Raw genomic sequence first — 19359 nt, forward strand, 5'->3', positions numbered from 1 at the left:
CAAGGTCTCAGAGTGCTCAATGAGAAGTGTAGAACAAAAGGATTGTTTCTGTCGCAAACAATTTATGACCTTAATAGAAGTTTACAGCTGCTATCAGAAAGGCAAGATCTTGCTACCAGTATATTCATACTGATGATTGCTCCCTCTGTGCTTTCATTCCCAGAGTCAAGTTTACCAGAAAGATCAAGCTCCTAAATGCCAACTTCTGTTAAGGAATTAGAAGTAGCAGCACTGTATCAGGATGTTCAAGGCAGTAATATACAATGTAGGGAAGTAGGTTCAGCCCAACCACAGACATACCCAGAAGTCTACGAAAGTCTGAATTTATGTTTTGAGGTCCAGATCTATTTCTAGCTCAGTCTATTCCACTTCCACTGGGTTTTTGACTAGTTGCCAGGTTTGGATGACTTGTGTTGAGTGAGTTTTGCATGTTCTTATGTTAAAAGGAACTCAGAGGCATCATGTTTAAGATGTGTTTTACTGCCACAGTGGTGCAGAAAAGCCCTTGACTGAAAAAAGCATTTGAGGTCTTGTTGGATTTTTTGCGTACTAAATAAGCACCCATTCCATTATCTGATGTAGACTTAAAAGAACTAAAACAAACCCAAAACAAACCGGCCATCTTCCTACCTCAATCACAGCTGCATGGTTTAAAGATGTACCCAGCAGAAGTTGAAATCAAGACGTGAAAATAAACCTCTCTGATTTCAGGGAAACAGCCTCTTTGGCCCTGCCTGGCAGATCCACCATGGAATTTGCAGAAGCAGGTTATGGTCTTCCCAGTTGCCAAGGTAGTCAGTGTCACACTATAGTTCCTTTCATGCATAGGAAGTGAGTAAATCATTGAATAATGCAACACCCTTTACCGCCTGCGAGAACTCTGCCAAAGCCAAGTGTAACGGTCTGGGTTAAAGCAAACTCAGTTACTTGGTAACTGAGCTGTGTTTTGGAGGGGTTAAAATCGGAGGATTTTGGACTTGTGTTTTTGGAGGGGTTAAAATTGCCAAGAAAAACCGAAAACTTGAAGAAGATCCCCAGGTGCCTGCATTAATACTCCCTCGCCTCTCTGATGTGAGCTGGCAGGTCCCATAAAGCCACTCAGCCTTGAACAGGGAAGGGAAGGAGGCAGAGAGCAAAAGCTCCAGCTGCGACTCCAGAGCCCCAGAAAAAGCCTCTAACCCAATTCCCTTAAAGTGCACAAGCATCTGTTTGCCACTGTATTCACTGAGTTTGCAGGGCAAACAAAAGATCCATATCAAGGATGCATCCTTCCAGAGAGAGAAAGACTTCCCTCATTCACCCATAGATTCCCCCCCTTTTTTTCCAGTTAAAAATCTATATTTTTATTTGTTTTTAGAGTAGGGATATGGGAAGGGGGGGGAATGTTTCTAATGTTATTTTTTGGATGGTAATTAAGAGAGCTAACACCAGCTAGGCTAGAGTGAACGCAAACAAGACCCCTATAGGCAGCACAGTGCATTAATGTAAAATATGCCCAGACAACATAACTTGTCAGAGAGGATTATTTCTGCTTAGTGAATCTGCAGGGGCCCCTTTGCTCCACCACTCAGCGTCTGCCTAGAGAGAGAAAGAGAGAAAGAGTAGCCATTAGTGAGTAGCTACTGTGGCATTGATGTTTGAGCGCACTTCTGAACTGGCTTTTGTTGAGAATATCGGTGCAGAAAGCATGCGCTGTCCCAAATCCGCTGTTACTATGAGAAATGAGGAGCTGCTTTTAAGGTATGTTGTCTCCTTTGTTTTAACGCGTGCTTTCGAGTTGCCTGGGCCCGCTGCAACTATACCGGTGCTGTGTATTAAGTAGTTTCCCTATTTAAAGGAAAAGACAGGCGTTGCTGTGTGCAAGTAGCATTTTTCCACTAGTTAGAATTGCACATTTTCATGTATGATGACAAATGGATGGAGAGGGCAAGGAGGGGACAAAATAAATATATAATATATCTTCTTTTTTTTTTCTTCCCCCCCCCTAAATGAGAGCTGATATTTCTTTTATCACCTCCTTTGCAATGTTTCTGCCTGCTTCATTATTATGCACTGGGCATGGAATAAGCATGGAAAAAAGCTCAGGGAGACTCCATATTAGAGCTAGTGCCCTAAATACCACTTTAATTTTCACTTAGCCTATGTAAATAGTTACTAATGCTCTACCTAGCCTTTGCCACTTGAAGATGCTTTAAAAATATCTAAATACTCCCATCTGTGGGATTACACATATATTCTCTAATGTTCCAAGGTTTAGCGGGGGGCCAGCATCGACTACTCTTTTCGGAGACACACACACAGACACATGCACACGTACACATCAACACAGAATTATGCTGGAATTGGCACCCCGCTTTGAAAAATGTAGTCTTTTGTTTATTTGCTAGCAGACATTGTAGCATTGAGTACATCTTTCGGTCTGACAATGGGACAGCTGAACAATGGTGCTGTCAAACTAGCTTAATGTATGTCTGGCGCTGGGGTGGTTTGGGGTTGGTTTTTTCCCCCTTTCCTTTTCTCAACCCCTTTGTAATTTCCGTTCGTCTTTATGTATCTGGGAGAATATGAAGTGCATTGCCTATTTTTTGATGGTTGTTTCATTTGATGCCCGCTAATAGTGCAGGGAGGGGGAGGTTTGTATCTTACAATTATGCCTATTGCATTAAGTTGGGAATTTATTACTAACCTCTCCTTTAAGTGTGGCGAGAAAACTTATTGATTCTGCAAGCTCACAATAGTGCTGTCAATCTGGCAAACACAGAGTTGCCAAATGTGCCCTTGCCTGATTTTATGCCTGATCATATCAACTTTAACTGCTGTTTTGGAGATGCTGTTTCTAATTTTGTTTAGGTAATGAAAATGCAATAAAAATGATAAATCAGATCTTGAAGTGTGAGCCCATTGCTACTTCCCATTTTAATAATCCAGCTATTAGCATACGTTAGAATTTTTAAGGTCAAGCAGAATAATTTACCTGGATGATTCCTATCCCAAAATCTAGCAAATTATTCATATGACATTTCAGGAATTATCTTTGTGTTTAGACAGCCGTAGTTTAGCATTAGAACAGTTAACAATTCTGCGTTTGAATTTGGCAGGATGCTCGGGTACCTTATGCATTATGAAAGGAAATCGTTATGGAGCTTTTGAACAATTCTGAGTTACTCCTTGGACAGCAGCTTGTGTCTTAAATCAAATGAATTGTCATCAGTCTGCGGAGTTCCTGAAACTGTTTGAAGTCTTTAAATACTTTAGATGTTAAGTAAATATATTGCTTTTAATAATAGCTGCAATCATTTGCTGTGAGAAAAGAGATATTTATCAATGGTTTCTGTATTTGCTTAGATCAGTTAACTGTAGGGGTTTCATGCTTTCTTAAACTGGGTTCTAGTGCCTGATTTATATGGGTTGAGGGGTCTCTTGGACCCCTTAATTAAAAAAGAAAGGGCATTAAGGATTTCTTAGTAGCAGTCAGAGCTCCCTAAAGCGTGTATTTGCAACAACAGAATGCTTTATGGGGAGCCTCAGAGTACTTGCTGTTCTGGTTTGCATTTTTGTTGTTGTTGCATCTCCTTGCCTTGTGTGTTGAGATCAATCAATAGGAAAGAGTTTATGTGAACAAAAAAGGTAATATCACATATAAGGCTCTGGCAGCCTAGAGGTTATGGATTATCAGGTAATGCTTGTTTGCTGTGTGTTGTGCATAAACATGAAGATAGCGAGGATGGTGTTTAATGCAATGGGACCATGCTATAATTCACTTTCTTGGAAGAAGTTCTTTGGAGATAAGCATTAACTCCTTCAGAACCGCTCTGCTCTGCCAGAACTGGAGGGGGGTATTTTTTATCACTTTATTATTTATACCATAGCACATTATCCTCCTGCAGCCTGGGCTTTGTAGCAGCTGCTGCCTTTTGTGGGTGGCAGTGAAGTGGATCCCTCGCTCTCAGTTACACAGAAATGCCCCTTTAGTGGTTGTCCAAAGTAGGGTGAATTTCAGCCACTTTTGTAACAGCCACTACCAGGCACCTGGCAGCACATTTAAGGACTATTCGACACTAAAACTGGCTCCTAATCTGTCTTCTCAGAGGTGAGTTCATACTAAACTTACAGTAGTTCTTATATTTTCAGATAAAATACTGCATTAAACACATATAGCACAGATTTTGTGTCTTGGATTGCCAATTACTCTGTTCTTTTCCAAGGGTGTTTTCTGACACTGCATTCACATCAATGACTAGTTTTTTAATTAGTCTATGTGAGCTTTACTAAAGAAAATATATTATTTCTATGCAGATTTACTGAAATATTGCTTTTTTAAGCCATAACAGTTATTATTGACATCAAAGAGAGTGAAGCAAAATGTGTAACCCAAGCCATTTCTTAGCATGCTGTAATAGAAGTGTCACCTTTTGAGGGACTGTATAGGTTTAGAGATCTTATGCCTGAACATCGCAGGTGTCCTTAGCGTTACCTAGTTTGAATCTCACCCATTCACAAAGCAAGGTGGTGCCCTGCGGTTGTCAAACTTGGCAACATCTGTTTCCACAACAGCGCTGGGAGAGGTAATTCAGACTCTACATGAGCTGTTATTTGTTCTTGCAATGACCAGGTGTGATGTCAAAAAGAAAGACGGTCCTTGGTCCAACCTGTCAAGAGCAAGTGCAGGATAGGTCTTAACCTGGGAACTGGCTTTCCATGCTGCTGTAGGAGACTGAAGTGATTTATATTTATGTGTTAGCCAGGAGTCTTTGTCTGTTTTCTCTTTTTGATTCAGATTCATGAACCACAAGCTCTGTATCAATAAGTTGATATGCTCTTTGTTGAATGAGAATAAAACTTCAAGTGTTTTTCTTGCCAAATTTAAGTATGAAGGGATAGAGAGCAGCACTGCTGAGAAGAACTTGGGGGTACTGGCAGAGGAAAAGCTGGACATGATCCAGTAGTGTACATTTGCAGCCCAGAAAGCCAACTGTGTGCTGGGCTGCATCAAAAGGAGCTTGGCCAGCAGGTGGAGGGAGGGGATTCTCCCCCTCTACTCTGCTCTCGTAAGACCCCATCTGAAGTCCTGCATCAGGTTGTGGAGCACCCAATATAAGAAAGACGTGGACCTGTTGGAGGGCGTTCAGAAGAGGCTGTGAATATGCTCAGAGGGTCTGAGCAGCTCTGCTCTGGAGCCAGGCTGAGAGAGCTGGGCTGGGGCAGCCTGGACAAGAGAAGGCTCCTGAAGGGGAGACCTGAGAGCAGCTCCAGTGCCTAAAGGGGCTGCAGGAAAGCTGGAGAGGGGCTTGGGACAAGGGCCTGTAGGGACAGGCCAAGGGGAATGGCTTGAACCTGCCCAAGAGAGGGGAGACTGAGCTGAGCTCTTAGGCAGAAGCTGTTCCCTGTGAGGGTGCTGAGGCGCTGGCACAGGGTGCCCAGGAAAGCTGTGGCTGCCCCATCCCTGGCAGTGCTCAAGGCCAGGTTGGACACAGGGGCTTGGAGCAGCTGCTCCAGTGGAAGTGTGTCATGGGGTTGGACTATATGACCTTTAAAGGTCCCTTCCAAGCCAACCCCTTCCATGATTCTGTGATTCTATATAAGATTAGAGACTATACCTTAGGGGCTGAAAAACAAAGGAGAGCATTCAATTAATATTCATATCTAGAAGTTTTACTGCAAGTGTAGATTGTGCTTGAATACTTAAGAAGTCATTCAGGAGTGAATCAATACTAATTATTGTAATCAGGAGGGTTAATTAGCTGAAGATGCTGCTGATGGAAAGTTCACTGCTTACAGCCCTGAAAACACCTAAGTTGATGAAATCTGAAAGCAAGATGTCTAACAGGACTTGGTATGGAGAGAAAAGCTTGGCTTTTCTCTGGCATTTAAAGAGTCGGTTGTTCCAAAGGGGAAACATAGCTTGTACTTTCTGTTTTGCATGATATTAATTCAGAGGGTATTAGAAGATGCAACTGTATCTGTCTGGAAGATATTTTGTGGTAGTTCCTCATTAAATGCAAGTACCATTTTGGATAACCTGTACCGTCTCTGCATCATTCATTTGTAGATTACCATAAATTAATATGGATAATCTAATGCATTTGAAATCTTGTTCCAGAACTGTTATTGGGAACAGTTTGGTTGTTTGGTTGTTTTGGGGTTTTTACCATTTGTGTGCAGGCACAGGGACTTTATGTGGTATGTGTACATAAATTACACATGCTCTGTATCTAATACGTGTGCATATGTACACCCGTACACATGTGAACACACGTTTATGTGTTTTTCATTGAGGGTGTTTATTTCTATAGTCAGTGCCCTCAAACTTCCACTCAGTTCCTATCTGCAAACATGTATTCGACTAAATATAATACAGAGGACAGTTACTGAACAAGTAGTTCAGAGAATTTCAGTTAGATGATAAGGAATTAAAACTAAAAGAAACGACTGAAGGAAATGCTTTTCTTTTCCCTTAATTAGAGCAGTTGTGTTTCTTAAAGTGAGCATGACTGAATTCCAGCTCCACAAAATCTTTCTCACAAGCTAATTGCAAGATTTCTTCTGTCATGCTGCATGTTTTCTTGGTTGTTTTCTCCCCCCCACCCCTTTTTCACTAGTTATATCTATTAAGATTATAACAAACACAAATGTATGGATGTTTATTCAAGGAGGGGGAAAAACTCCATACTCAAAACCCCCTCTCAGTCACACATACACTCACATAACCCCCCTGAAGTCAAGTGATGCTTTCAGAAGAAAGAAATTCCGTTTCAAAACACATCCTTCTTTCCTCTCTAATGACATTAGAGATTATCACGCGCAGGTGCTATTTATCTTTGCAACTGCTTCCCTATGACTGTTTTACTGCTTCCAACATATTTACTTGTATGTCAGCCATAGAAAAGGTAACTGAAAATGGCAGCTGTTGAGAAAGCATGTCGCCATGCCTGGAATGACATGCATTATCGGGGCAGCAGGAGTTGCTGGCTCTACAGCCCATTTCTACTTGACCTGCGGAATGATTGGCTGCCTGGGACGGTGATGAATCGCTGGAGTTTATGAAACAGGACTGCTGGCATCCTCACAGAGGAAATAACAACAGGGTTGGGTTTTTTTCCCCTCTAACACTCTTGCTGTGGCACAAAAAAAGAAGCTTCTTTATTTCGTTTCGCCTTTGTGTTATTTCACCCCGCAGCGGAAGTAAATGCATCAATTAAAGGCGCTTTAATACTGTTCTTGGTGAGTTAATGGTGCACTGAAGGTTAACTACCTTCATTGGATGGATGGGGGGAGGAATTTCCCCAAATTTGGTGTAAATCTTGATCTGGGCCTAATTATCTCATCTCTCACTCTGGTCTTGAGACTGAGCTAGCACAACTAGCAATCAGCTCGAGCAGGGTTTTAGCTGTTCTCACGCACAACTTCATTTTCTGTCATAGTCTAAGGATCAGGGACCATTTTGTGGGCTAGTATCAGACAGATCCATCTTCAGGGATTCTGAACTAACGGCTGAATTGACATTTCTGGAAAGCATCGGCTCCCAGATTTGCACTCAGTTTTCCAGGTGGTTCGTGAAATTATATTATGCATTAAGCCCACATTACCAGATTAGGCTATTGTGAGTCAGTGCTGGTAGGAAAGTCTTGCAGGTCTGTAAACCTGCCTGTGCACTGACTGACACTGACACTGTGTGGATCACAAGCTGCCCTGCAAAATGCAGCCAAGTCAAAATGATCCTTCTATTTCAATTAAAACACCCCAAATTGTGTTTGGGGGTGGGGAATGGAGAGAATTACTTGCTTGTCTCTCCATGTGGCATGCTTGTGGTTAGCTTGCGTCCCCTATTTGGGTAGAATAACCTGTTTTGAAGTTAACACTCTCTGGTTCAAAGGAATAGGGTTACCAATGAAATTGCTCAGGAAGTTTTAAATATGGCAATTAAATGAAGCTAATGCTTTCTGCCATTACATTAGAGAGGGGTTTTTTGAGTCTCATGCTTTGCTGCCTAAGCTTTTTCTCCTCTAGTTTGGAAAAGCAATTTGCATGCTCACATTTGCTATTAGACTTTCTCACCTTTCTCCGAATAATAGAGCAGTGGCTGCTGCTGGACGCTGGAGAGGCTGCAGCACTCTTGTTATTTAAGGCACAGCCTCAATGTCCCTGCAAGGCTTGTGCATTAGAGGAGGGCAAAGTTTTACTGGAGAGAAGGGTGGCATGGGGAACTGTTGCTTGTGCCCTTTGGTGTGCGAGGGGTAAATGCTGTCCTCGCTCTGGAGTTCCCATGGCAGCAAATCAGCGGGTCATCTTCAAGAGCAGCCTTTGAGGATGCCAGACAACAGTTTGTCGCTGGGAGGAAGACAGAGCAGAGCACTGGATGAGGAGGATATGGGAATTTACTATTCCTATTAGACAAATAGAGGAGTGAAGAGAAAAGAAAGGGCACCTCAACATAGATCATCTGGAAACTGAACCTTGCAAGTGTAGATAGCTGTGGATGATATGAGAGCTGTGCTACAGAGTGAATTTCAGATTCAAATCCTGCACCTGCTCCCCCTGCAAGCCACAGGTCAGCATGTGAAGAATTGAGGCCCTCTGGAAAGGAAATGGTGAATTATTGGGAAACTTAAATTCTTGGAGACTTGACTTTCAACTGTAACAACCTCTTGGTTTCATTTTCCTTCTCCTCAGCCTAAAACCGATCTGCCTTCAGCTGAACTGCGAGGAAGGAGCTCACTCCAAAGCCTGAGAATTTGCCTGCATCATTTCAGCCCACATTTAATTTTAATGAGGGAGTTATATAACCCCCTTTAAAAATAACAAAACACTAACAGAACTGCATTGGCAACACCAGGTGTTCTGCAGTGCTGCTCCAATGAATCATATGGAGATCTGTCTGTGCGCGGCTGATGAACGTACATTTAACTCAGTTAACCCCCATCCCCGAATATAGCAGTTCAAAGTGACCAAAATGCCTCTTAAAGAGCCTTTCTCCCCCCAAGGATGCCAAACGAGATGACTGCACTATGAACTTCATGGTTTCAGCATTTTCCCCGTTACAATATTGTGTTATCAATGTTTGGGGTTTTTTTAAAGTTGTAGCTGAATTATTGTGTCTTTACTGAAGTGAAGCATTTTACGTGAAACACTAAGTTGGGTTTAATGTTCCACTTCACAAAAGAAAGCAAATGTTCCTGTTTGTTGTACTGAGCCCCAAACCCCTGAAATTGTTAAGAACAGCCCATTTAACAGGCAGCTCTGGGAGTAATAAACATATGACTTCATCAGTGTTTCCTATGGAAAGAGAATGGGGGGGGGAGGAAATTGAATCAGCAGTTTTGAGCCTGGTTAAACATGTTGGTTTAAGTGCAGTCTTTGACTCGGGGAAATCCCTCAGCCACTGGTTGCTGGGAGGTGGGAAGGATCACAGTGCACTTACCATACTCATGCTCTTCCTGTTTGTATGCATTACAAGTCATTATCAGAGCCAGAGTCATAGTCTAAGCGGACCTTTTGGTCTGACCTATGTGGAAATTCATTCACTGTTCATTTGGGGCTGGGGAGGGAACAACAAAACCAGGCACAGTGCAGTTTTCTGCCCATCTGAATGCCTTACACTTACTGCAGCAGCCTTTTCTTTCTGTCCTTCATGTCTGAGATTTAATGGATTCTGTCTGTGGAAAATAATGATGCCAAACAGGAATAGTCACTTTACATATTATCGGGATGATTGTTATTTTTGAGGACTAAGGTGTATGCTAAGCACTTCATGAACAAGTGAAAAAAAACAGACCTGTGAAATTTCCTACCTTAAAGATGTCACAGTTTGAGCATCAGGTGAGATCCATTCATTTACAGTGGAAAAGGAAGAAAAACATGTGGTAGAAATGAATGAGAAGGGCAGATGGAGGTTAACCCTTTGAAAATCCTGCTGTTCAAAGTAGAGTGCAATAGGTTCATTCAGATGTTGTAATAAACACCTCAGATTTCATAACATTTGCCTTTAAAAATAAGTCTACTTTTGGCTTCCTGCATCTTTTGACCTCTTGGCTTCCTGATGCCATGTTAGAACTTCACACTTGCCTTTGCCCGTTGCTTTTGGAGTTGGAGCTGGCTTTCAGCATCTGCTCCTGGTCCAGCCTTTAGCTGTATTCAGCCCATCTTCACCATGTGCTTCCCTGATCCTGCATCTCTCCCAGTATCCAGCCTCCCTGGGTGGGCAAAACTCTTCCAAAATCTCAAATTCACACAAAATGAGAGGTTTTTGTGTCTCCCAGTACTTGTTGTGGGTTTGGATGGTGGGGAGGAAGGTAAAAACCTTCCTCTGTTACAGTGGGCTTTTTCCCTTGCCCTGTGAAGGCCTAAGGCTCTTCTACATGGTGAGGATGGAACAACGCAGATAAGCACCAGACGTGTGATTCCTCGTATCCTATGTAATACAAGATCATACTTTCACATGAACATAATACAGTAGCCTAATCAAACAACACTAAGGTCCCTCTTTCAGTGTTGTTTGGAAAGGTGACTTTTTTAACCATAAATAATGAGCCTGCTGTCTAGTAGGAAATCAGGTCTGCCCAATGCATGCAGTGCCCCAGCTTCTCTCTTAGCTAAGTAATGGTTGTTGATAGAATCAGTCAGTAGATGAGAAGATAAGGTAGTCCATACAAAAAAGGAGGGGAAGAGGAAAAAACAGTCAATGCCTGTTGCCAAGTGAAGGTAAGACCAGGCTGACAATAGCCGTCATCCTGTGTCTATATGCACAAGGCACTATGCAAAGGCAACACCTACAGATCAATAGCGATGCTCTTCAATAGTGGAATAAATAAATAACAGGACAGTAAGATTTGCAAATATTGTAAGTATTTATTTGTTACTGCTTTAGTATTTGCTACATACAGTGCTGAGTGTCATGGATAGCCCAACTGGAGCAGATGGTACTGGGCAGCTCCTGCTCAGCACTAGGATTGCGCAGGATTGGACCTGAGGGTCCCAATAGACTATCCCAAGTATCTGCATGCTGTTAACAAAGCAGGATGTTCCTCCAAATTAAAGGCCTTTCCTAAAAGCCCTCCACCACATGAGCCTTGTGCCATAAGATCTTGCCTATTGTTTTTGGAAAGGTTGGATTATTACCCACAGAATGGAACAAAGGCCTCATACCCACAGCAGGATGAAATCACCTCTTCAGTGGTATAAAATAGGAAGAGGGGGAAAAAAAAGTGAGTGGGAAGTTTTACTATAGCAACCAAGTTTACATAATATCAATGTGCTTCAAGTGAAAGCTCTAGAAATGCTCAATTTGAGGTACCTTTTCACAGGGATAATTTTAAATGACGTTTGTTTCTGAAATTACTGATCAGCTACAATAGCCTACAGAAGAGGGGGGAGGCTCACAGACCTCAGAGACTTCAATACTTGAAATTCATTCATGACCTTTAACCAGGGATTTCATTTTCTTATTTAAAAGGGTTTTGGTTACATGCAAATTGTTTTCTTTCTCAAATAAGATAAACCACAGAGTCATAGAATAGTTAGGGTTGGAAAGGACCTTAAGATCATCCAGTTCCAACCCCCCTGCCATGGGCAGGGACACCTCACACTAAATCGTATCACCCAAGGCTCTGTCCAACCTGGCCTTGAACACTGCCAGGGATGGAGCATTCACAACCTCCCTGGGCAACCCATTCCAGTGCCTCACCACCCTAACAGTAAAGAACTTCCTGCTTATATCCAATCTAAACTTCCACTGTCTCAAGTTTTAACCCGTTACCCCTTGTCCTATCACTACAGTCCCTAATGAATAGTCCATCCCCAGCATCCCTGTAGGCCCCCTTCAGATACTGGAAGCTGCTCTGAGGTCTCCACGCAGCTTCTCTTCTCCAGGCTGAACAGCCCCAACTTTCTCAGCCTGTCTCCATACAGGAGCTGCTCCAGCCCCTGATCATCCTCGTGGCCTCCTCTGGACTTGTTCCAACAGTTCCATGTCCTTTTTATGTTGAGGACACCAGAACTGCACACAATGCTCCAGGTGAGGTCTCACGAGTGCAGAGCAGAGGGGCAGGATCACCTCCTTTGACCTGCTGGTCACGCTCCTTTTGATGCAGCCCAGGATACGGTTGCTTCCTGGGCTGTAAGCACACACTGCAGCCGGCTCATGTTCATTTTCTCATTGACCAACACCCCCAAATCCTTCTCTTTGGGCTGCTCTGAATCTCTTCTCTGCCCAACCTGTAGCTGTGCCTGGGATTGCTCCCACCCAGGTGTAGGACCTTGCACTTGTCATGTTTAGACTTCATGAGGTTGGCATCAGCCCACCTCACAAGTGTGTCAAGGTCCCTCTGGATGGCATTCCTTCCCTCCAGCAGATCAACAGAACCACACAGCTTGGTGTCATCGGCAAACTTGCTGAGGGCACACTCAATCCCATTGTCCATTTCAGTGACAAAGATGTTGAGCAAGACCGGTCCTAACACCGATCCCTGAAGGACACCACTTGTTACTGGTCTCCAGCTGGACACTGAGCCATTGACCACAACTCTGCATATAGCCATCCGGCCAGTTCTTTATCCACTGAGTGCTCCACCTATCAAATTGATGTCTCTCTGATATAGAGACAAGGGAGGGCTATTGTGTGTTTAGTTTCATAAATAAAAGAATCCTTACTGCAAGGTCAAGGCTTCATAATGTAAAACTTTATTCCAATGTTAGATCTAACCGGCAAAGGGGGATTTGTTACAGACAATCAAAGCCTTCACAAACAGTAGAACTTTGGTGCAGAACCTGTTCCATTACTTTTTGCCACTCAAAGAAATACACTGCTTTTGGTTTTAATTGCTTACAGCTTTTACGCCATTCTTTTGCTCTGCCCAAATGCTTTGTGTAATGTGCATTCATGTGCTTTGCTTTTCTCTCTCCTTCCATCTTTTTCTCCCTCCAGAAGTCTGCTACTAAAATATTAGGGGGATGTGCTTCCTCCATTATAGGCAGATAGGCTCACATCCCGCTGCACAAACTAAAATGCTGTATTCTCTGCTATTAGCCATGCTATGCCTTCCAGGCTCCTGGTTTGCCTGGAAGGTTATTTCTTTGTGAAAGACAGGGAACAACTCATTTGCATTCCCTAATGCTATCTGGACCAGATTTCTTTTTCCCCTTGCATTAGCAGAAGATCCTGAGTGATTCCACTGAAGTAATTTGAGCCCGCTCCAAATTTACACCGCTGTCGCTGAGCTCTTGCTTCTGCCACCTCTGTTAGAAACTGGCTTTGATGCCAGAGATAAGCTGAATCCCAAGCATGTTCATTGGCTTAGGGGGGAATAAAGCAGAGGATTTGAGCTCTCTTCATACTGCCTTGCAGGCTTGGGAGAGAGTGAAGTAATTCAGAAACTTTCCCTTGAAGTGCTTCCAACTGTAGCATTTCCTTGGCCCAGTACTGGGGCAAGCTGATTAAAAGAATGGCAATTAAGGGAAGGATGAGGAGGGGCTATGGAGAGGTGATGTGATGTGAGCTCCACGCTGGATTTGGCTGCAGGATCTGGATGGGAAGGGGGGTGTCTGCTCATTCTGTCACTTGCTGAATGGAAGCACAGGCAGTGATGTCAGAGTGAGCTCATCTGCTCGACAGCAATCCACCACCCAAACCCTGTCTTTCTCCTGCTGAACTTTTTGTGGGTTTTAAGGTTTTTTTTTGCTCTGAAGAAGTGTTCAGTTTGCAAAGGTTGTGTTGTTTGGGGGAACTGTATATAGCTCCGTGTTTGAAACACTGCTCGAGCGGTGACTAATCTGCAAGGCATGATGTGGAATTGCTTCATCTGTCCCACTTAGACGTATGGAGAAACCGAGGCACAAAGAGTAAATGATTTGAGTGCAGGGGCAAGCAGGCTCTGGGCCTCCGAGATGAGACGAGGGTGGGTAGGAGGTCACGTTTGGACTAGTAGATGGAATAGGATTAAAGCCTGAGGATTGTGATTCCAAATTCCAGGTTCCTTCCTCAAAACTACCATATGCTCCACCAGCTGAAAAAGCTTAATAGCGGCAGGCAGCGATAGCACAGCAATAATGCAGCTCCTCTAAGCCAGTGTTTAGATCTATTGTATGATTTATGCTGTGAAAATTAATGCAGCTTCATTTGCGATTCCCCCTCCCCATTCCCCTCTGTGCCACAGGAATGGACCAAAGCTCCCATTTTTCCCCTCAATTTTTAATAAAAGTTGCTCTTTTGTGCACACGTGCCAGTCAAGACACTGGCATTAATGTGACAAATAACAGAGCTGAGCCTGTAACAGTGTGTGAAACATTCAGGGGTTTGGGTTTTGTTTTTCACCACTTACCCTCTGCATTAGAGAGTTAATGCATACACAGACACTACATAATTTATGTTTGAGAACCAAATTATTCGAGTGCAGTTGTGCCCCATAAGCTCTCCTTGAGTCCTATCTCAGTATCTTCTATAGAGTGGGTTCCTTTTTGCATTTGACCCTGTTCCTGCTTCTAACTTTTAAATGGCAAAAGCAAATGTGCTTTGAAAAGTGTGTTACACTGTAGTTGTTAAATAAAGCAATAACCTATGCACTTGTAATGCTTTCTCTATGACCTACTTACATACTACTTCACCCTCCTTATAGTATGATTAAAAGCTGCTTTGAATCCACTATTCCCTCAAGGGATTTGAGGCTAGAATTTAACAAACTGCTGAGAAGGCTTAAGTCAGTAAGAGGGCTTCCCTACAGCTTCTTCCAGCTAATTCACATGTAATTAAAAGGAAAATAAATATTTCAAAAGAACATACGTTTTAATGAAGCATTTTTAAGCACTTACACCTTGTGAAATGGGGCAAATTTATAAAGATCTCACTATTCCACATGCAGATTTTAAGCAAAATCATTTGTGATCCTCTCCTTCCTCCCCCTTTCGCATCCTGTGCAAAAGGCAGCAGCAGTGGGGATGTGGTCCTTAAAAGCGACAGGCTGGCGGGACTGAAGAGCCTTACACTTAGCACATACCAAGTAAAGAGGTGATGGAGAGGTGCAGATCCAGCCGCACAGGGCGCAGGGGGCGTGGATACCTCTTACTTTAAAAGGATATCTTCATCCTCCCTGAGCTGTCTGCATTTCTCCTGAGCTAAAACCTGCCCCTTCTGCAGTGGCAAGATTTGGAAATTGAAAGTTAATCCAACTCTGCTCTGGGCTGGATTAACCACCATGGAGGCCTCAGATCAAAACCCAGGTGGCTGCTTCCAGCTGGAGAAAGTTGTGCTGGCTTCTCCTTTTATTTCCACTTGGCACTGATTTTCGTTCTATCCACTGTATAGTCCTGTGCTGGATGGGTGGTGTGGAGGAAGTGCCATCAATTTAGGAAAGAAGAGCCATAGCTTTGCTTTGTGCCTTTCTACAGAGAAGTTTAGGTGCCATGGTGACGAGGACAGTATGCCAACATATAGAACAGAGCAGATTAATAACACTATGGATATCTGTTCAGGATTGCAGCTGTCCTGTGGGGATTATGCTGAGGGCCAAGTGAACCTTTTCTTTCTTTAGACTTGCAAAGTAGGCAAAAAATTTAGCAGCCTGGAGGGTTTTTATCTTCCTTTTAACTGTTTAAGGTGGAAAAGTGCAATAAACCAAACTTGGACAACTTGCTTGGTCTGTATCTTTATCATGAAATCAGCGCTGGTCAAGATGTAACTGAACCTTGGCCTGAATGCTGCATATTTACTTATTTATTGGTCGATTTGTTTTAATTTCAGAGTAGTCTTGGAAAAGTTTAAGCAGAGTAATTTTTAATTCGCGTTTGTTACTTTCTTGCAAGTGTTGACTGTCGAGAACAAATCAAATTATAAATCCTGGAGAGCAATAGGGAAGGAGAAGCGCACACAATGCAGGGAAGCGTTTTGTCTGTCTAGACTGCTCAGATCAGCCAGTAATCTTCGTAAATATGTTAATATTCTTTTGCCTGGAGCTGCTTTTGTATTGAAGCAAGGAGGGCTTGGAGATGCAAAGGAAAATTGATACAGATTTTTAGGGGGCGGTAGCGTGGGGAGGGTGGCTCCAGCTATTTGTATGTGTGGAATTCTGTGTGCGCCTGGATGGTGTCACTTGTGTGTGCTGGCTGCGGCCAGCTCCGGGTGCAGCCGGGTTGGGAACGGGCTTTTGGCAGGTTAAAAAAGCATGAGGCAGGATTTATCGCTGTTACTTATTTAAACCCCCCTATTTCTGATCACTGAGGACAGAGTTACTACTAACAGTCTTCCGTGAGCCAGCCACATCACTTTGAGCGTTCAAACGAGTACCGAGGGCTGAGGAGCAGGGATTTGGGTAGAGAGCGCACCCTGCCTCAGTGCTCCCAGTTCGGCACTGACCGCTGCGCCTTCCTAATGCGCTGGTAGCAAAACCAGCGCAACCTCCTGGCGTGTGCCCGCAGGACCTCAACCACCGTGTTTCCCTTGCCCGTTCACTCCGCGGGGGCAAAGCTCCCCCCCGCGTACCCTCCGCGATGCCCACCCCAGCGGCGAGGCCGCAAAGTTTGTCCGAGCGCTACCCACGGGTCCCGAACGGGGCTGCGCATCCCCGTGTGTGTCCCCTTCCCGTCGTCCCGTCCCCGCGGTGTGGGCTCTAGGCCTCTCCCCGGGGGCGCAGGGGTTAACGGGGAGCCGCAGCGGGGCGATGGCTCCGCCTCCCAGCTCAGCACCTGGCGCTCCACCGACGGTTGCCTCAGCAGTCGATTTCGGAGGGGATTGGCGGAAAAAAGAGCCACCAAGAGAGGGGGAAGAGAGATGTGACAACTGCCGGGGCTGGCGGCTGCCGCGGGGAGGCCTCCGCACCTGTGCCTGCCTCTCCGCCGCCCGGCGCAGTTGTGGGAGCCGCCGAGCCCCGCCGCATCCTCCCTCCGCACCGCGCCCGGAGCACAGCATGACTTCTTCGTTCAAGCTGGATTTCCTTCCGGAGATGATGGTCGACGGGCGCTTGCTGGTGTCTGATAGAATGTAAGTGGCGGTGCTGGAGCTAACGCTGGGTAACCCCCCTCTGCCTCCTCCTCGCTTTATCCCTCCCTACATCCCTTCCCCGCCCCGACCCCGCGTCCCTTTCCTTGGGAGGGGAAAGGGGGGTGTTGTTGTGTGCCCCCAAGTCAGTGTCGGTGGTCTCCGCTCTGTGCCTCGCCCCGCAGCCGGCTGGTTGGTATTCCGGCGGACGCGGGTGAGTGCCGGGTTCGTACGTGCTGCTGATGCAACGTGGAGGAAGAAGCGCGCTGCGGCCGCGCACAGCTGCCTCTGCACCCTGCGGGAATTGCGCCGCGGACACTTGGCCCCTGCACCCAAACCCGCTCCCTCTCAGCCCTTCCCCCGGCCGGTTAAAACCCCTTTGCTGAAGCTTCGGCAGTTTCCGAATCCACATAAACCACGGAGCATCCTCTGGGATTGAAAGCAGGCAGCAAGAAAAGGTTTCCTGGTTTTCTTTATCCTGTCCCCAAGTGCGCCCTGGTCCGGAGAGTGTTGTTTAGGGTGAGGGTGGTTGTTGTACATGCGGTTGAACTCGTGATGGGATTTTTCGGGAGATGCTGAATGCTGGTATTTCACAAAGAGAAGTATTCCCCGAGCCCGTGTCTGCTCCATTAATCTCGATCTGAAAGTTTCTATCATCGTCCTCTTGGGCTTTGCCAATTGACAGGGATTTTCAGGTAACCTAAGCCTAATATGAACACATAAGAGCTAGAAATGAGGCAATAGTCACTTGTTGAAAGGTACGAAGACCGAGTGCTGAGTTTATTACAGCATCCAAAATGCCTTTTATTTCGTTGCTTTTTCTCTCATCAGGATGACAAATGTGGTTTGAGTTGCATTAGAACAAGGTTAGAGGCTTTGGCATTGGAGCTATTCTGGTTGAGGCAGCAGTTAAGTTACAAGTGTAAATAAAGCCGTGTGTGCAGCAGGGACTGTCACCTGCGATTTGCTGCACACTGTGCCCCCATCTAAGACTATTCAGACTTTTATTACCTGCTTTACTGGCAACCAAACTTTCTCCTAAGACGGAGTGCTTTCCCTTGCACCAGCAAATGCTCTGAATGGAGATACTCGATAGTTGCCATTTGTTGCAGCAGCTGACATTTATAAGCATGTAGAAGAGGGGAAAGAGGCAGGGGTAGAAGCTTCTTGGTGCAGGTGACTGTTGTTACAGTCCTTGAAGGACAGCGAAGTATTTGCCTAAGTACTGCCCGTTATTTCTGTTTCGTGGTGTTAAATTCACTGCTGTGTTTTGGTTTTCCCATTGTAAATTCCCAGTTTTCATTGGCACCAGTCAGTTTTTTGGGGAAAAAATTCATTTGTTTCTTCCCTTTTGCATCAAAATTGCATAGGTTTGACTGTTGGGGTACAAAGCTGCAGCTGAAGGTGCATTCCACTTGCCTTGCAGCCCTCTGTAGGGACCTGCCACAGCTGAGCTTCCCCTTGTTTTCATCATCTCAGCTTTGATTAGACTTTCTACCTGCTGTCCTTCCAGGCAGTCAGAAAAGACACTGCTAACAAACATCTCCAAGCTCAAAGGCACTATTAGCTGTGGCTGATGATGCCCTGTTGTCACTTAGGCTTATATAACTTTATCTCCAACTTCCCCCCTCAAGGGGGGGAGCATCATGTCAAACTCCTGCTCCTGCATTGCTATCTTTATACTCCTGTTCTCAGGGAAGCATTCATAATGTATTTTAACACAGCTTGAAACACAGTCAGTGCTCAGTAGACGCAGGTCTTAGTGTGTCCAAAGAAACAAAAATTACCCTGGAGATGTGTCAGCTTCTGAGTGGATCTCTAAATACAGAAGTTTAATAATGGAACTGTTACATACACACATGCTGATTGGGTTTGGTGCTGGTATCTCATGTATTTTGGGGGAGAGTGGGATGACTATGTAATCTTGAAGGAAAAAAAACTTTACCTCCTGCATCTTCAGTGGTTGTGTTGTGGTGTGCTTCCCTGTATTAAACCAAGCTTTGCTTTGCGGCTGATCTAAGTAATCATGAAGGTGTAGGATTTCAAGGGACCGTGTGTCACGCATGCAGATTAATAGTGAGGCTAAATTGCTGTTAACGAAGGGGAGCTTCTATTTGTAAAGAAAAAATAATCTTGAAGGTAAATGCTGCCTGTGGAAGCTTTGCTACACTGCCTCTCCAAAACTGTGTAATTCACTATACAGAAGCATCCTTATTTTGTCCTTCTAGCTGGGTTGGAGATACACATTTATTTGCAAGTCCCCAACTCTCTGGACTAATCAGTGCTGACGAGAATGCAGTTTGATTACGTGTAAGGGGTCATGGGCACGAATGCACCTTACCCTTTAGCTGGCCCACCCCAGGCATGCAGCATTCATGCGGTGTTCAGCAGGATGGCAC

General features: G+C 44.6%; 1 protein-coding gene across 1 annotated transcript in view; it reads left to right on the forward strand.

The window, feature by feature from the left end:
* The window catches only part of CELF2 (CUGBP Elav-like family member 2), a 378952-nt gene that overhangs the window by 116314 nt on the left and 243279 nt on the right, over nucleotides 1–19359 (forward strand). The gene's annotated exons all lie outside the window — the stretch shown is intronic.

This window comes from Melopsittacus undulatus, chromosome 5 (genome assembly GCF_012275295.1).
Source record: "Melopsittacus undulatus isolate bMelUnd1 chromosome 5, bMelUnd1.mat.Z, whole genome shotgun sequence".
NCBI classification, from domain to species: domain Eukaryota; kingdom Metazoa; phylum Chordata; class Aves; order Psittaciformes; family Psittaculidae; genus Melopsittacus; species Melopsittacus undulatus.